The sequence below is a fragment of the Anas acuta genome, chromosome 16 (assembly GCF_963932015.1).
Source record: "Anas acuta chromosome 16, bAnaAcu1.1, whole genome shotgun sequence".
NCBI classification, from domain to species: domain Eukaryota; kingdom Metazoa; phylum Chordata; class Aves; order Anseriformes; family Anatidae; genus Anas; species Anas acuta.
The window spans coordinates 8,677,372-8,695,678 of NC_088994.1; the positions used below are offsets into that span (position 1 = coordinate 8,677,372).

Genomic DNA, 18,307 nt, shown 5'->3' on the forward strand with positions numbered 1-18,307 from the left:
AACTTGTGTCTGTACCTAAAACAGGGCTAGGCATATTAGAAAGATGTAAAGTAAACAGAAAACCCAATCAAATCTTCTGTAAAAATCTGGCATGGCGTTTTAAAACTACAGTAATTGGAACTGAAGGGAATTAGCAAATGTATTTTGGTACCTGGTCAGTGTATTATAAAACTTCTGCAGACCTCTGTGCATTAAACCCCCTGGCTGTCCTTCACAGCCAAACAGCCTATTTCTTAAAAGTTCCTTTGTCAATTAAAGACTTTAAAAAGATTTTGAAACCATTTCAGAGATTAAATCAGCGTGTCAAAGAAAAAGGACTGTTCATACCACTTCTCTGGACATCAGTAGGTTTTCTCAAATGTAGTACTAAAACAAACAAACAACAAAAAATAGAAAAAGCAGCCACACTCACATTCCTTTGGAGGAAATTCTTTGGCTAATGACCTTAACGTGCTGTTTCTGTGATTCTATGTGAACTTCAGCAAGTGTTTATGAAACTGTTTCTCGCTTTTTTTTTTTTTGAGCTTATTGTCTATCTTCAACTTGGTGACTCTGATGCTAACAACTCCAACTTCCCACCACAGAGGAAGAACTTCTATGGAAGACAGTTCTAGTGAGAAGGCTCGGGAAGGCTGATCTTTCTTTCTTTCCATTCATTTTTTTTAAAGGTTAAAAAAATATCTTCTGCAGCCCAGCAGACAGGGATCTTCTAAGTCATTCACACACTTCTCATTCTTGCTTGATTTCTGGAATTTTCCACTGGTGCCAGAAGCTCCATCTGGTGGGTGTGTACACTAACTGCATAGCTAAAAGGAAATTAACTATTTCCTTATCAACCTTTGCTTAGTAGTATAAATTTTGTACACTGTGTGATTTCTGTGCCCCAGTGTAAAATACGAGATGGCCAAATTCCCACTGCTCTAGGAACAGTAACTCCTTATTTCTTCATCAGTAATCTGCTACCTTGCACTCTGCCAGGAATTTGTTGGGTTTTCTTATTTTGATGACATAGGCTGACGTTAAAAATTAAAAAGCACGTTGTTAGCTAAATTTAAATATTTTCTAAAAATCTTTTGAACACATAAAAACACCAACAATTCTGTCAGTTTCTACTGCATTCTGAAAATCAGTTTTAAATTGTATCCATTATACTTCAGTGCATAGAAAATATTAAATCAGAGGCACTAGCACCAAGAAGTAAGCTTCCCCCTACTGCTATCTTGAGTATCTTTTGTGATTGCTCATGATCTCCAAAGATAACCATTTATGTTTATTCCACATATGTGCAGTGAAATCAATGTGTAATGTACATGCTCAATACAACAGTCTTGCTTCTTTAGGGTTATTTCGTAAATATTCCTATTTGAACTGTACTAAAGCCTGCCCATCTTACAGAAATTTGAAAGCAAGACTAGAGGTCACTGAAGCACAAAGGATATTATTTGCTTACACTGTGATATCCACACTTCGGTGATCAGGAAAAACCAAGGCTGCATGAATATGCTTTACAATTTCCAAACGTGATCCTCATCTGGATTGTAACTAAACATGAACAATCCCTGAACGAAAATGATTTGGGGAATTTGCAGTTACAAATTAAATAAAACCAAGCATAATCTTTCAATCCAAAACTCAAAAAAACACATTTGAATAGAAATCTCTAAACTGTGCAGGAATGAAGCATGTAATCAATATAGATATAATTTATGATCAGATTACACCGATTGTGAAACTGCAAACAGAAATTAGACTGCAAATGCAAATGGCAGTCTTATCTTCTATGCTGTTTTCCTTACACCACCACTGGTAGTCTTATCTTCTCACTATCATGTTTTCTTGACACCACCACTGTGTCAGCAACAGGACTTGTGCAGCAGCCAGAGCAGAGAACTGATTCAACTGAAAAGCAGTCTTTTGCAGCCAGAGCAGTTCCTCCACACTCCCAAGCAGAAGTGCTAGGACTGGTACGAGCGAGGTGGCAGGAAGCGGGGCTTGTACCACTCCTGGTAGAGGCAGCGTAGACATAGATATATTTATACCACGAGTGAAACTGCACCCCTTAGTGTGTCCTAACTAGTAAAATGCATTGCTTGCATGCTGGTATAAGTGGCAAAACAAACCAACAAAACAAAAGACAGCATACAAACACTTTTACAAGCTCATCTAAAATCCTGCCAATACATGTTTTCTCAGATAGGGGATGTATCAGATACTGACGGACCTCGCCAACTGGCTAGCATCTAAGTATTTAAAATGTAAAAATAGTCTGTGAAGTAGGCTGATGCTAATTGTTTTTCCTTTGCCTTACCACTTCACACATGCTATGCACAAATGCTGGGTAAAGCATTTACCAAAAAAATGATTGGGTAAAGACTGTAAATAAGAGCTTAAAAAAAAACGGTCTTGCCACTCCACATTTCTTACCTCTTTCCCTTTCTGTCTAAGCACAGCTCCCAACGGTCCAATCCCTGACTACATTCCAGCATTAATCCACCTCAGCTACTGCTGTCTTCAGTCTGACTCAGGAACCTTCGATACTCAAAAGGCTTCATAGCAGCAGCAGGAGGAATGGGGAAACAAAACAAAACAAGAGATCACAAACTTGAGTTTGACTTCTTAGGAGGAAAAAATAATAAGCATTTTAAGACCAGTATTTTGTCTACTTAGATTTCAAGAGATATTTTGCCCCCTTACTGTTGCTGCTATGAATCTGCATCACTAAGAACCGCTTTGGCCCAGATGCAGCACAAGCAAAGAACTACCAGGTCCAGAGTCACGTCGGGAATCAATACACAGAGTCACATCAGAAATCAATATACAGAAGAGGTAAAAGGGGTAAAGGAAAGAACGCCTGGAGGCTGAGATCTGAAAGGGAGCAAAGAAGATGGAGATAGGGAAGAAAGAGCAGTCAGAGAAGCCAGGCTTGCGAGCATGCCCGTGCCCTTTCCTACATGGAAATGACTGGAGGAATGTATCTCAGTGGACAAGGTGTTCATAGTTAAACTTCTATTTCTTGTGAATCGTTCCAAAAATCTGTTTCTTAAGTAGCTTCTAAAGGAACCATTCTGTCACATGATCTGGATAGGCAAGAACTTGCAGGTGTGACGTGTTCAGAGACAATTACACAGGTAATTGGGACCCAACAGGCAGCAGGGACCCAAACAATCTTTTATGCATGCCACTTTTAAAAAAATAACCACCTAAGGATATATAAAGGGTGGTAAGTGAAAAGTGACTCACTGGAGGAAAGAACAGTATTTATTCCGCTCTTATTCAAAACCATCACCTCATCAACTGCCGTATACTGTGAAGAAGGGGATGCTGAATTTGAGCCTCATGTCTGCCTTTCACCATCAGCTGCAGTGAAGTTCTGAAGAACCGTCTTTCCTTGAGGCATATAAGCCCTCAGACAGGTAAGCCAGAGTTACACCCTCTCTGAAAATCTTTCTTCAAGTCTAGAACTGAGTCTGGTCCTTACACCAGATCTAAGTAGTTCTTGAAAGCTCAAAATGAATGAGCCAATTTGGCCAACCTGACTATGAAAGCAAGAGCATTTTCCCAAAATATGTCAGGTCAGTCAAAACAAACCTTCCACATACAAAGAAGGTATTGGATATATACATATATTTTAACTAAATTAATGTAATTAGGAATTATTTACCTTCCAATGTCTATACAGGTATTTGTATTACACTATCCTTACACCAGTATCATTTATTCTCATCTCCATAGCTCATACTATTACTAGGAAACGTGAACTTCCACCAACATACTTATTTACAGGAGCAGGACTACTACCCCATTAACTATTACACTTTTAAAATTGTATTAATAAAAATCGTACCCAACATCAAAATAATTTTAAGCATCGAGCAGATCTGAACAATCACAAATAATAATGATTTGTTTAGATGCAGGCCAACATAGTCAGTTGTTGTTCTTTTAAATAAGTATGTTAAATGTATCAAAAAGAAAAAGAACAGAAAATGTAGCATTATTAAAACACAAACTCAGCTGAACTAACAAATGAACTAATAAATGAAGCGCATCTTTGCCCATCCAAAGCAGACCAAATCACACCAGTGGACCACACGAACTAACTGATCAATTCAAGTCAAACTCAGTGCATCTCTTCTGACACCTATGTCCTAGTGACTCTAGACTGTCTCACCATATCTGATGCTGTTTTGTCCATCTCCAATGCACAAATTTTGTTTCTCAAACTTGCTTCAAATGCTGGAGCAAAGATAACCTCCCAATTCTGGAATAAAAAGATCAATACATTTCTTATCTTGCTGCTGAGTCTTATTTGCAGCTACTCAAAATTAAATACACTAACCCATGAGCACTGCCTTTTCTCCCATAAAACAATTTCTGCCCTTTTTTTAAAGCATACATCAGATCTTAATATAAAGGTGTAGAATACACATTTGGGCTATATGACTTCTGATTACCAGTGTGCTTCTGATTGAGTTATGCATTGCAAGAGTGCTACTTTAAATTTTAATATTTACTTTCAGTATTTACTATTATTATGGAGTAGTAAAGCTGGGTTGGGAATAATCATCTATTATTCACTCCGCAGTGTGACAGAAGCACAACTTACCTTTCACAGAAAATTTGTGCTGGCATTCATCTAGGAACCTCTCTGGCATCCCCTTCTATTTTACTAGTGAATGTGGTAACTGCAGAGCTCAGTTTGGGAAGTACCTAACAAATGATACTTCACACTACTGTCGAATTATTTCCGTGCTCAATTAAAATGCTGTTGTAATACACCGCTGTGAGTGACACATACCAATTCTGAAAATGCTAATGGGCATCTTCTGACAACTGGTAACTTCTATCCTACGTATACAGAGAAAAAAATCAGTTATTCATCTCATCCTAGAGAGCACGCACAGTCTTCCTAGATGGTTTGTTTGTGAAGCTAATGCTTAACGCTGATGGGCACGCGCTTTCCAAAACTGCCAAGAAGTTCCTCTGCTGTGAAGAGCTTTCATTCCTGGGCACTCTGAGAGCAGACAACACTCACCACTCGCCTCTTACCTACAGGCAGACACAGCCAACCTTTCACCTTCAACATCCCTCATATATCCAACCACCTCTCCCCTAAAAGCCTAACACAAGTGATCTCACAAGCCCACAATGACTTTCCAGCTCTAGCAGATCCACTTAATACTCTTTCAAGCACAAGCAGTAGTAACCTAAATGAGATACAGGTTTATAGAATCTGTATCATGAACCATTCACTTCAAGTTAAAAATAACCTGAGGGTTTTTTTCCCTAATAAGGGAGCATTCCAGACGTATCAATTAGCAATGATCTTAGAGAGCTGTCTTCGAACACTGGAAGCATTTCATTTCTAATAGATACTAGAAAGTCCTTAAAAAAAAAAGTGACGATAAGAAATACTATTAATTTTAGTAAAGGGTGGTTTGCTATTTTAAAAGCAAAAAAAGTTCACCTTTTTATTACTTTTGGAAGAGAATAAGTTTTTGGTTTGTGGCTGAAGTTTACGTAACTATTTACTGTAAGCATCTTCGGCAAAGGTAACAGTCACCTTATGACCCATCAGCCTCAAGTACAATTTTTGTTAACAACAGTCCATTTCTCTTCTGTTATCTCTTCTCAATGTTTTAAGGTTTCAACACATACTGTGTTAGATGTTGATCTGCTCATACCAAATTACCACCCAACATCTGTAAAAATTATGTCTAAAGCAGAACCGAACCAAACACAGGAATTGTTACTAAATGCAAAAATAAGAAGCTTTTTTTTTTTTTTTTTTTAAATCAGGATGATCCATCCTTCTCACCTGGACGGATGGCAACTATGGCAAGGTGCTGTAAGCCCTGTAATTGTTGGTTATCAGCCACCCCAAGGGAAAGTTTTCCTAAGTAGCAGAGATCCCGCAGCAGGGAACAATGCTGGTGGCCTGCAGGAGATGCACACCGTGCTGCGCAGCAGCCACGCCAACCTGAGACCACGCTACGTTGGCAGGTAGGAATGGTGTCTCCATTATCTCAGGCACATGGTTCATGTCCAAATGGCAAATAGTAGTAAAAACGAACAAAAACATAGCTAGTGAAAACAACCTGGAGAAGATAAACCTGCAGTTCTTCTAACGGGAATCAAAACCTCTTCCCCATCTACCGAATGGTTCCAACATGTCTAACAAAGTCTCAGGCCGTCGAGGTCTCCCCTCATCCCGCCTCGCCCACCGCCCCTAACAAAGCAGCCAACCCTTCCGTGCCGCCCCACACCCAAAGTTTCTCCCCCTGCAGCCGCGCGCTTGGAAGGCGTGAGAAGAGCCAAGCGAGATCCCGAGGCAAATGGCACCAGGAGCCACAACCGCGTCCCACCACGACACCCAACGCCCTCCAGCTCCCAGCCGAGCCACGCAGCCCCTCCAGGCGCCTCTCAGCCCCCCGGGCGACTCCCCAACCACCCCCAGCCCCCCGGCCAGGTGTGCAGGGGCTCTCAGGGGCTCTGGGGGGATTCGAGGCCGGCCGGGGCCCCTCGGCTCCGGTGCCAGGAGGCGGCCGGGGCCTGCCCCGCTGGCTCGGCGGGGAGCGGGGGGGCCGCAGGCGGCGCTGCGCGGCCCTTCCCCGCCGCAGCCGTGCCCGGCGCGGGGAACGCGCCCCCTGCCGCCGCCCGCCCTCATCTCCGGCGGGGCTGCGCTGCATTTTGGGTGGGGGCTGGTATTTTTTATTTATTTATTTATTTTATACGTTTTTCCCCCCCCATTTCTCTCCCCGGCCACGGTCATCAAACCGGGAGCCCACGGTCCCGGATTGAACGGAGTGGGGGGAGCTGGATGGGAAGAAAAAGAATGATTAAAAAAAAACACAACAGAAAAGGGGGCAGGCTGAGGCTCAGCATCACCCACACCGCGGTACTTGTTTGGGAAACCTTCCCCTCCCTCCCTCCCCCGCCCCCGGGCTGCGATCGCCGAGCGCGGGGAAGGGGGGAGCGGCCCCGGGGTGCGGAGCGGGGCGCTCGGGCCCTGCCTGGTTCCCCCCTGCCTTTGTCTGGGAGCCGGGGGTCGGCGGCCGGGGCCGGGCAGGGCCGAGCCAGGCGGCGCCGCCGCTGCTGGGCTGCATCCCCGGCTCCTCCCGGCCGGCTGGGGGCCGCTGCCCGCCTGGCTCCGGCCCCAACTCCGCCAGCGGGGCCCTGGGGCAGTGGCGGGATGCTGGGGACGGGACGGGATGGGACGGGACCCCTCAGCGGCCGGAGGGAAGGGAAGGGAAGGGAAGGAGAGGGAGGGAAGGGGAGGAGGAGGAGGGAGGGAAGGCGGCGGCGTAGCGGTCCCCGCCGCCCGCTGGGGCCGCCTCAGCGCTTCAACGGGTGTGCGGCCAGGGGAAGGGAAGGGAAGGGAAGGGAAGGGAAGGGAAGGGAAGGGAAGGGAAGGGAAGGGAAGGGGCCCGCCCGCCCCCCCCGCAGCCCCCCAGCCGACCACCCCGGGGCCGGGTCCCGCCTGGGGAGGGGGTTGGGGGGGGTCCAGGCCGTGTCCTGAGGCGGGCGGGGGCCGGCCGCAGCCGGGCCGTGCCGCGGAGCCGCGCACACACCTACCTGCCCGGGGCTCTCTGTCCTCGGCTGCGAGGGCGGGCGCTCCCCCGGCACCTCAGCCTCGGGGGTGTGAGCGGTGTGTGTGTGTGTGTGTGTGTGTGTGTGCGGGGCGGGCGCAGCGCAGCCGGCGGCGGCGCGGGGGAGACAAAGGGGGCGGGGGGGGGCTGCGTGAGGGGGGGATGGAGGAGGAGGAGGAGGAGGAAGAGGAGGAGGAGGAGGGCGGGGGGCGGCTGTGGGGAGCGAGCCCCGGGGGGGAGGGGGGGGCGGCGGCTTCACAGGGCTCGGTCCCCGGGGCGCGGGGGGTGCGGGAGGCGCGGGGGGGGGGTGCGGGGGGGGCTGCGTCTCCCCGGGCGCCCTGCGGACAATACAGCCGGGTCCCTCCTGCCCAGAACCTGCCCTGGCCAAGATGGCGGCCGAGAAAGAGCGGAAGTGACGCCAGGCGCTCATTAGCATACGGGACTCATTGTCCGGCGGGAGGGGAGGGAGGGGGCCGCGCCCCGGGGGGGGGTGAGCGGAGCGGAGCTGGGTTCCCGCCGGCACTGCCCCCGCCGGGAGGCTCCCGGTAACGGGGGGGAGCTGCGAGGACCGGGAGGGGTGAGGCTGAGGCGAGGGGGGGCTCTCGCGAGAGGCCCCGAGCCCCCCCCCCGGCGGCTGAGGAGACGGCGGCGGGATCTACCCCGGCCCCGCTAGGAGGCGCCGCGCCCTGCGGCTGGGCCCGCCGCCGCGCGGGTATCCCTCCGCCGCCCCCGGCCGGGACTACATCCCGGCCCGAGGGGGCCTCCCGCCGCCGCCGCCGGGGGCGCGCCCACGTGACCGCGCCGCCCGCGCACGTGACCGCGCGGCCTCGTGCCGCCCGCCGAGCGGCCCCGCCCCGCCCCGCTCGGCCCCGCCCCCTCCCGCCTCAGCGCGGCCCCGCCCGGCCCCGCCGCTCCCTCACACCATGGACAGCGCCGCGGCACGGCCCGGGGCGGGGGCGCCGGGTACCGGGACACCCCGGGGCCCCCAGGAGCCCCCAGGGGCCCCCAGGGGCCCCCAGGGGCCGGGGGCGCAGGGTGAGGCCCGGCACGGGGCACGGAGGCGTCGAGCCGGGCGAAGGCGGCGCCCGGCGGCCCCTGAGGGAGAAGCCTCGCGCGCAGCTGGCGGGAGCGGCGCTGAGGTGAGGGGCGGGAACAGGCGGGCACCGCCCGGCCCTGCGGCCTGCCCGGCTCGGGCTGGGCTCCTGCAGCCGCGCCGTTATTTCTGTTATCTCTGTCAGCTCCGTGGTGTCTGGTGAGCACCAGGCTGAGGGGGCAGGCGGCTGAGGCGCGGCAGGGCCCGGCTGCCCGTGGGAGCGCTGTGAGGAGCGAGGCCCGGTGTGAGAGAGAGCTTGGGGGTAATTGAGAGCTCGGTACAAAGGTGCTGGACGTGAAGTGGAGCCGCGGTGGCTGCTGCTTCTAAAACACACAGACTTGAAAGGTGAAGTGAAGCTCAATCCCTGCCGTACTTGGCACTGAGCCTTGCTGCCCCAGTGACACACACAATGGTTGAACCTCACGGTGCTACAAAGAAAAGTCTGGCTGTTTTCTGAAGTTTAAAAGCATAGAAAAGTTGCCATAACTTACTTGGACTTCATAAAACATCAAATTCCTATGTTTTTATGACTCACATTCCGCAAATGTTTACACCACAACTCACGTAAATATCTTCCATGAAGAATTTAGTGATGCTTTACTGCGTTTGTTACCTTTTTTCAACACTTCATAGTTCAACTGCATTTAAAAGTACGCCGTTTGCAAATCACACCTTTATTTCACCATGTATTTCACACTGTCCTCACGTTAGTGATCATAAGAATCAGAAAGTCGAGGAAAGAGTCTTTTAGAACAGAATGGAAGTACATGAAACAGCTGCAAAAACAAAACTTGTGATTTATCACAATAATAAAAAAAATGTTTCTAGAACTTGAAGTTCCTGTTTTGGGAAAAAAAAAAAAAAAGTTTAGAGATCACTTTTACCTAATGTCTCTTACTGCTCAGGTTTATGTTTTCTTCTCCAAATTAAAATTCTAGAAGAGGAGAAATGTTTGCAGCACATTTAATACAACACCGTTACACAAACTTTTCTTCTTTATGAAAGAAGGAAAAAAAAAACATGACGATAAACAGTTCTTGAAGTTCTGGAGTGAAGAGCGGTAACTACTGCAGATGTCTTGCCTGTTGTGAGGTTTAAGGCCATCTGATGCTTTTGGCTGTATGGAAGAACGCTCAAATGAGAAAATGACCAATGGCAGCAGAAGAGTTAAATGGAAGTTACCAAGCCATGGTTTGGATTTGAGGCTGCAAGACCTTCTGGGGCATTTGGTTGTGCCGAGAAGACGGGCAAGGCTGGAGAGGATAGATTTAACTGACTGTATGTGTCACCACCGTAATTTAGGATCCTAGAATGGATTTATTACATGTAGAAAATAAATTTCTAAGAAAATCCACCCGCAAGAGAAGAAATGTCTAGTAAGACAAAAATAGCAGAAAAACGAATCCCTGACCCACAGACCTTCAAATCTAAAAGCTGAATTTGAGAAAACATTGAGGTGCCTGAAGATTAGAGGAACTGGGTTCTGTGGAACACAACAGTGCCCTAGGAAATAGAAATTAGATGTGGTAGATGCTTAAGGGGATGAGCACAACAGAAGAGTATGCGTAAGTGGTACAATAGCGCAAGCAGAAATATTTTGATTTCAGGCAGGAGAAAGGAACAGGCTTTCAGACATCATTTCATGTCCAGAATTCTGTTTGCAAATGAAAGTATTAATTTTGTATCTTGCGGTAGTTTATTGATATTCATCAGACACAGCCTCCAGGCTAGGCTGGCAGCCAGAACAGCCAAAGATAGAAAGTTTTCTAACCACTTCCTCAATATCCGACAATATCAAGGAATTTCCAGCTGGAAATGACATTCCAGCCATGTTGTGATGATGGTTCCCAGTCTAATTAGGGACAAAAAGAACACGGAAAACAAGTTAGAAAGACTTTGGAAACTGGAATTTGGTGTGAGGAAATTAAATTAGGTATGGGTGGAAAGAAGAGCACCAGAAGGCAGAAATATCCACCCCGTGCACAAGGTGGGTGATTCAGGCAAAGATTTTTAAGAGAGAACGACAGGAGGGAAAGATAACGAAGCAGCAGCAGTTTGAACAAATGGGAGCCATTGCCTGGTTTGGCATAAAGTCTGCAGTGACAGGGCTCAAATGATTTGGGGGTGAGGATACACAGTAGAGACAGTAGATGTTGAAAGCAATCCTCAAATGACGGACAAGATCTTCCTCTTGTGATATATGAATAATAATTCATGTTGAGAAGATGGTTGATATTAATAAAGAAGGGGGAGATGTGGGAGTGTGGCCATGGGGGTCGGCAAGCCCTGTGGTTGATGGTAACATCAGGCTCTTAACGATGAAGCCATCAGGAATATAAAAGAGTTTAGAGGGAACAAAGAAGGGTGACTCCATGCAGTCTCCCGTTGCTTGTTCTCCAGCCGTTAAGGCATGGAAGTTTCTGGGTGTTTGCTGTTGCTGTTAGATGCAAAGTTGTTTGACCAATGAAAAGTTGTTTTTGAAAAGGACTGCTGTGGGGAGAAGGGTATAAGACAGGAACCTGTCCTCGAAAAAAAAGGCAACACGATGAAGTTGTTCTAAATGAAGTCTCAACTCAATCTGAATTTAGTAATATTTATAAAATGAATATTTATGAAAGGTATAAAAGGCAAGTAAAACCCCCATGGCCACACTCCCAAATCTCCCCCTTCTTTATTAATATTAACCATTTTCTCGACACGAATTACCACTCCATATGTAACAATCCCTCCTCTTCTTTTGAGTATCATTAATTCATGTCTTGGCTTCAAATTTGGCCAAGGCCAATTGAACCACAAGAAAATGCCTTCGCAATATTCTCTGCAAGATTTATAAACAAGTTTTTAGCATGGTTGGAATTATATTTCACCCAATTCATTGTTCCACAGGGTGTACAATAATCGTCACTAGCAGCATCACACACATCAAATTCAAGTGATCAAAGTAGATAAGCAATCCTCTAGGTATATTTCCCACCTATTATTTCGATCACTACAATTAGCATCCAAAGGGTAGCTATGCCCCAATGTACTTTAAGTTCTTTTAAGCCTAACTTTCAAATCTCCAGGAGTAGACTCAATCTTCCAAGTTCCTGTTATGGGTGTCTTTTCACCTGACCCATCCTGGAACTTTCACATAAGTTCAGAATCTCTGGAACCCTCCAAGAGGTTCTGAATCCCTGGAACCCTCAAACAGGTTCTGAATCCCTGGCTGTGCCTGTGTCTGGAGTTGTCTTGCAAGTGGTTAACCCACTCACGAATTCCTAGAGCAATCACTTCGGTCCTTCACCGGCCAAGTCCCTCACAGGAGATCGGAACCGTGGTTAGAAGACCTCTGCACTCGCTTTGGAACAAAGTTCCGTCTCAGTCACACCCCTACACACAGTCACACAACCGGATCCACCCAACTGAATGTTGTCTTCGTTTGGGTCTTTGCACGCAGAATTACAGGTCACAAAGGGAGAGCTCTTGGTTCTTTACTTGCCTCTTATGTTCAAAATCTTGTTGGACTCTGGCAGTGCTATCGGCAAGGGCCACTATGTGGGGCGCCTCCCTTTACTATTCACAGATCCAAAGTCCAAGAAGATCATGTTGGGGTCACCAATTTGTTATAAATGAAGTCTTAACTCAATCTGAATTTAGTAATATTTATAAAAGGAATATTTATAAAAGGTATAAAAGGCAAGTAAAACCCCCATGGCCACACTCCCAAATCTCCCCCTTCTTTATTAATATCAACCATTTTCTCGACACGAATTACCACTCCATATATAACAAAGTTATGTCATCAATAAAGGAGTAGAAAGAAGGAATGAAAAGGAATGGGGACCAGCACGGGAACAGGCACACTGATCACCTCATGAAGATAGGTTCGGCCAGACTCAGCAAACTGCTCAGAAAAGCTCGTACAGAAAGTCGCTGGAAATGGGTGCACTGGAGCTGGGAGAACAAAGACTGTCCTGGTAACCTTACAGCTCATTCTCCTTATTAACAATCAGACAGTTTATGATCCTGAAACATGGGACCAAATTGAGGTCAAGGTGTGGGACTCTGCAACTAAAAATGACAAGGTTGCAGTGGGATTGCTCGGCACCTGGGGAGCAGTCCCTGAGGCCTTAAAGAGCCCTGTGGGACCACAGTCAGAAACGTGTGGTTTGCCAGACAGTGAGGGAGCTGCGGGCTCCTTTACTGATCCGACTGCTATGCCATCGGCCCCTCTGCTGCTACAGCCATCTCAGGCCTTTGCTGTTTCGCCCCCGGCTGACCTGGACGTGCCTTTTGACCCAGGCCTCTTGGCCTTCACAAGGAGATGGCTATGCTTTTCTTCGATCCGGGAAGAATGGGATACACAAGGCCCGAAGGCAGAGTTGCTTGACAACTTAAAGCAGGACTTATTGTTCAAAAGGAGTGGAAAATGGCAGCGACTTGTTTGTAATCAAGAAAAGGAATGGAAAATGGAGACTGTTAAGTCATGGAACTTAAAGGATTGCTTGTTGCCTTTTCTGATTGTACGTATGTATAGGTGTACTCGGGTTTAGTATGTAAAGCAATGTTCTGTATATTTAGAAGGTTTGATGTTTGTGTGTGCATGTTGGTAGAGCATAGACTCCCCGCGCACCCATCACTGTTTACTTGCCTTTTATAAATATTACTAAATTCAGATTGAGTTGAGACTTCATTTATAACACCCTCATTTAGTTCACCAAGAGTTTTCCGGATGATTTTCACAGTATGGCAGTTGTCAGCAGTTAGCAAATTCGAAAAGAGAGATGAGAACAATACAAAGCTTGTATGAGAAGATTGATTTGAGAGGTAAAATTCAAGCAGTGGGGAAGAAGGAGAAACAAAGCCGTGAGCCCATTTTTCTGCTGTGTGCACAATGCAAGACAAAACTTCATGCTAATATTCTTAATATACTTTTTGTATTATGGAAGTGGGTATTGTTTCTCACAACAGGCTATGACAACCAGAGAAATCCATAGACTCCTGGCATTGTAAGAGGCTAAACACTTAGCACCAGAGGGGACACAATTAGCATTCCCACACTGAACAGGTATAATTGAAGGTGTGTTGTGCTATTGATTCAGGTCGGGCTTGTGCCCGTGTTTACAACTGCACTAGTTTAGCAGCCGTCTGTTTGTTCGTTTGTGTTTGTTCGAATACAGAATAACTAAGCCAACTATCAGTGGTTGTAAGTCCCTAACATAATTAATTATATAATAAATACAATTAAGGTTAATCCTCAGCAGCACTAAGATCCCTAGTCTCACAGGGCTCCATTAAGCCATCCAGCTCCTTTGTCATTCAGACACTTCATCATCTGTCAGCATTCTCTAACCTTCTTCCATGAAAATGAGTTTGGCAAAAGTCACTAGGCAGGAGCCAAATTCAGTCTGTATCAAGATGAAAGTAGGGAAGAACTATCCCTTCACAAAGAGTTCTTATTTTTCCCTTGTTTTTAAGAAAAAAAATACTTAAATTGAGCAGGTCAGTGATAATAGCTGCATAAGATAGATTTGTTTAGCTGGTTAGGAAATGTTGGAAGGAAAGGTTGATCCCTTAGAACAGTAAGAAATTGATTTGTCATATGGAGTATTTAAATTTCACTTTGGAAAGTGAAGCATAACGTCCTTTGGAGGCGATGCTGTTCTGCCATGACAAACCACGTTTTTTTGTGGATATAAGATTGACAGCTTCCAGGTTTTGTCAACAATTTCAAAAACAATGAATTCTGAGTGTGGATTTAGTTAATAAAAATGTCAGTTAAAAAAAATAAATTACAAAATCACCTACCTTGAAAATTTCAATAATTTAGCATGTTCAAGCAGCTTGTCTCTTTTACCTCCCCTGCACTGAAGCTGTAATACCAAGTAATGTAATTATTTTGACAGGATCAGCCCATCAAAAGTCCTGCCGCATGCTTTCTTTGCAAGAGCGAGCAGAATGGCAGACTGGACTAGAAATGAGAGCTCTCCAAGCACATTTGACTCACGACATGAACTTCACCACATAGTAAGTCAATCTGGTTATTTTCTTTGCGGGTATCCCCCCAGGGGTTGCACAGTAGTGGGCTGGAAGGGACCTGAGTCCTCTTGAGCTGTGACCATAGGAGCTCAGTTGAGATCTTTCCTGTTCTGGAGCAAAGGTAGAAGTATCCTTTAGTGCTCAGATCTTCTGAGAGCACAGCATCTTAGGAGCTTAGATAACTACCCTCAGCTTCCCAGAAAGCAACTAGTTTTCCATTGTGGTTTTCGATGGGTTTACCTGATGCTATGGGTGTGACATGTTTGAAAAAGTCAAAATGCAATAAGAATTTGTGAGCCAAACGCGTGTCTTTGTGATGTACCATCAGTATCAATTCCCGTTGAACCATCACCACAGCTAACCTTGCAGGAAAAAGCTTACATTTTATGTGTGCCCACTGCTGCTTTGTTGAGAAATCCCTCTCTCTAGGGATGAGTTTTCAGATCTAATTTTGGATTAAAATTTGTAGTTCAGTTTACTTCTCTCTGGTCCCAATACACTTCCCCTGAACAGTAACAATCACAATATATAAGTTGTTATGAATGTCATTCCTGAAGAAAGAAGGTAGGTAAAACGTGGGAAGTTTTTCCTCAGAGGGGAGGAAATGATCCTCCAAAAATGTTTATGCTTTACAAATGTTCTGTGATTACTTTCTTCGGTCATGACTTTTACAGCATGACACCGTGGAGGTAATATGTCATAAAACAGTGATAAAGTTTGATAAGCAATCCCTCTTGTCTGCATACACTCTGTATTTACTGATCCTAATTTGCCTACCGCTCTGGAATGCTAACTGTTGAAAAGCTGTTGCTCAAGTCCAATGCGTTGAACTGAGTAGGCAATCTGTCATTTCATTCAGTTGTGCCAAGATTTCAATCCATGCTTATACTGGGAATCTTGATAGACCCTTAGATAAATATTATTGATTAGTCATTGCTATTTTTTACTGTTGATATGCAGAAGGTTGTGCAGCCTTGCAGTTGGCTTCTACACAGTCCATTGGAAAATATGTTTTATTGTGCTGCCCATATTGGCAACTAGGCACATCTTTACTGCAGCCTCAGATTAAAGCTTTGTATTTTAGAAACAAACCACAACTGCAGCCAACTCCTTCCAACCTCAGATCAGTCGACTCTTCACCCTTGAGCCCCAAACCTGCTAAACTAGGGATACTGTTTTGATGCTGATTTCTGATTCAGTTGATATGCTAACCAGGCCTTGGCCGTGTGAAGTGGTTGTCCCAGCTGTGGGATCATAATGGTGTAGTCAGTCGAATTGCATATGAAAATTTTCGTAAGACTGAGTGATAAATTCCATGGCTCAGGGTATGGGGCTGTATTGCGTAGCCCTGGGGCAGGGCTTTGGAAGGTGGTAAGGGCATAGAGATTACACTGCTGCCACATGGTATAGCTGATGGGGTGATAAGTCCTCTGACAAAAGGTGCTATCAACTTCAGGAGCCCCCAGCAGTGTTTCATCTCACAACTGGGGCTTCGGTTTGTCCAATAAAAAGGTTCACGTCAGCACAGGCCTTAGGTCACAGCTCTGACTGGGGACTCACAAACCGCACAGAGCGCAAGGACCTCACGTGTGTCAGGAATAACCTTATGCTCTGCTGTGTAAAACTCCATGCATAGCTTCGCAACCTGTTCTTCTGTAAGCTCAAATCTGTTGGGTCGGTACTCTTGAAGTTTAGCACGTTTTGGTTGTCTTCATGGGTTTGTGTGTGAGAGTTTTCACACACCACCTTGAATTTCTGGTCTACAATGACAGAACAAGAGGTCTCCTTCCCATAGCTTTGCCCATCTGCCAAAGGAAGTACTTGCTGTTCAGGGGAAAGGGTGCATTACCGGTATAAAATGTGTCACCTGCTCCCCCCTCTACATTAAACATGTCCAAACAAACATCCATGATTTGCACAGATTTAAGCCAGGAAGGAATTAAAGCTCCTGTTCTTGCCAAATGATTGAGTTGCTTGCAGACACAGATTCTTAAGGAAGTATAATGGAGAAAGTAAAGTACATTAGCAGAGTATTTGTGCTTTCATAGGAAATGAATATGGATGTAATTAAGAAAAGCTGATTTATGTGGAACTGTAAAACCAAGGACATAGAATGAAAAATTCCCTGTAAATATCAATTCAGTGTTTTGTGGTGGCCCAAACAAGGCAAGCCAAGTATTGCAACGGGATTAAGGAAGGAACTGAAACCTAAAATGTGACCGTGTAAATCCCTAGGACATGAATATTTGAGGCATTGTATGGAGTTCTGGGCACCTGGTCCCTAAGGATAGAACCGTAACGTGCTACTGACATTTTGAGAATAGCAAGGTGCAGGGTGCCTTCTGTCTGAGGAACTTTAAAAAAAAACAGGGCTGAATACGATGAGGGGATAAGCAGGGTCTATAAAATAATACACAGGAAAAGGGAAATGGGAAACAATAGGGAACATCCAATGAATTTATTAGGTGATAGGTTTGAAATGAGAGGACTTCACAAAATACATGTGTAAATTGCTGAACTCCCTGCCACAGGGTGCTGTAGAAGCTAGGACTATAAATTGATTCAAAAAGCAATTAAATCCTTAGACGGCCCCAGAAGCCATTAAAAGGTCCAGGCCCTCTCGCTCTCTGGCTTCAGAAGACCCCGTACGGCTGACTGCTGGTGTGGTTGGGCAAAGATCACAGCAGCTGTTTCTTACCTGCTTTCATTCTGCAGCCGTTGTTGAGCACTAAGAGACAGCACAGCCCTTCTTGTACAACTTCCTTCTTACATTATAGGCCATTGTTCCCCTACAATACATATTATTTCTTTTTTAACTAAGAATTTATATAGGTGGTTTATAAGTTGTTTAAAAGAAGCTGAGAACAAATTCAAGTAACTCAAAGGGTTTATATTAACAGAAACTCAAAACCATCAGAAGTAGCACTAAATGAATGCTATTTCACCCCGTCTTGTTTAAAAGATACAAGCTTTATTAAAGGCGGCTTTGTATTAGAACTCTGGCCACTGGCTACGGTTTTACAATATTTATTCTCCGTGAACTTTCACAGCAGTGCATACAGGAGAAAAGGTCAGAGTTAAAGTGCAGCCTTGGAGCTTGTTTCTGTAAAGTTTTCCTATGTACAGAACACTTCAAGTACTGGTGAGGCTCTGACACGCTCAAGCACAGGGAATACTTTAGAATCAGATGGTTTTAGTCACCTCAGGGAAGAAACTATTTGGAAAGGCAGTACTGGTCTGAGATGGGAGAAAAGATGAAGGGAAAGGCTAGTTAGAGCAAGTCTGGGCAAAGATTCTGTGTTTGTTTTACTCAGCATCAGCACAATACTAATTTACGAATCTCTCCTCTGCAAGTGCGTGGAGGGACAAACACACAAACAGCAGCTACTTCTGAAGTTGAGGCTTTTAAAACTTGCAGTAAGGGAACTTTTGAAAGCGCATTCAGTATTTAGTGAGTTACCTGTAGCCCACTCCCCTTTCTGAGGAAAAATACAGTCTTTGGCTAGGGGAAAAAAAAAGTTATTTTTCATGATATATACAGTAAAATATGCATACGTATCCATTGCCTGCTAACTCAAGGAAAGTTTGCAGAGCTACTCTGCAG

The 18,307-nt window shown here is 45.7% G+C and overlaps 1 protein-coding gene across 10 annotated transcripts in view; it reads right to left on the reverse strand.

Moving 5' to 3' along the window:
- The window catches only part of ADNP (activity dependent neuroprotector homeobox), a 30,323-nt gene extending 22,330 nt beyond the window's left edge, over positions 1–7,993 (reverse strand). For 3 of the 10 annotated variants that reach the window (XM_068700902.1, XM_068700904.1, XM_068700894.1), the window contains exon 1: positions 7,576–7,993. The gene's annotated coding sequence lies outside the window, so the exon portion shown is untranslated. The other 7 variants (XM_068700901.1, XM_068700895.1, XM_068700903.1 and 4 more) reach the window with 5 other exon arrangements.
- Positions 7,994–18,307: the final 10,314 nt, after the last annotated feature.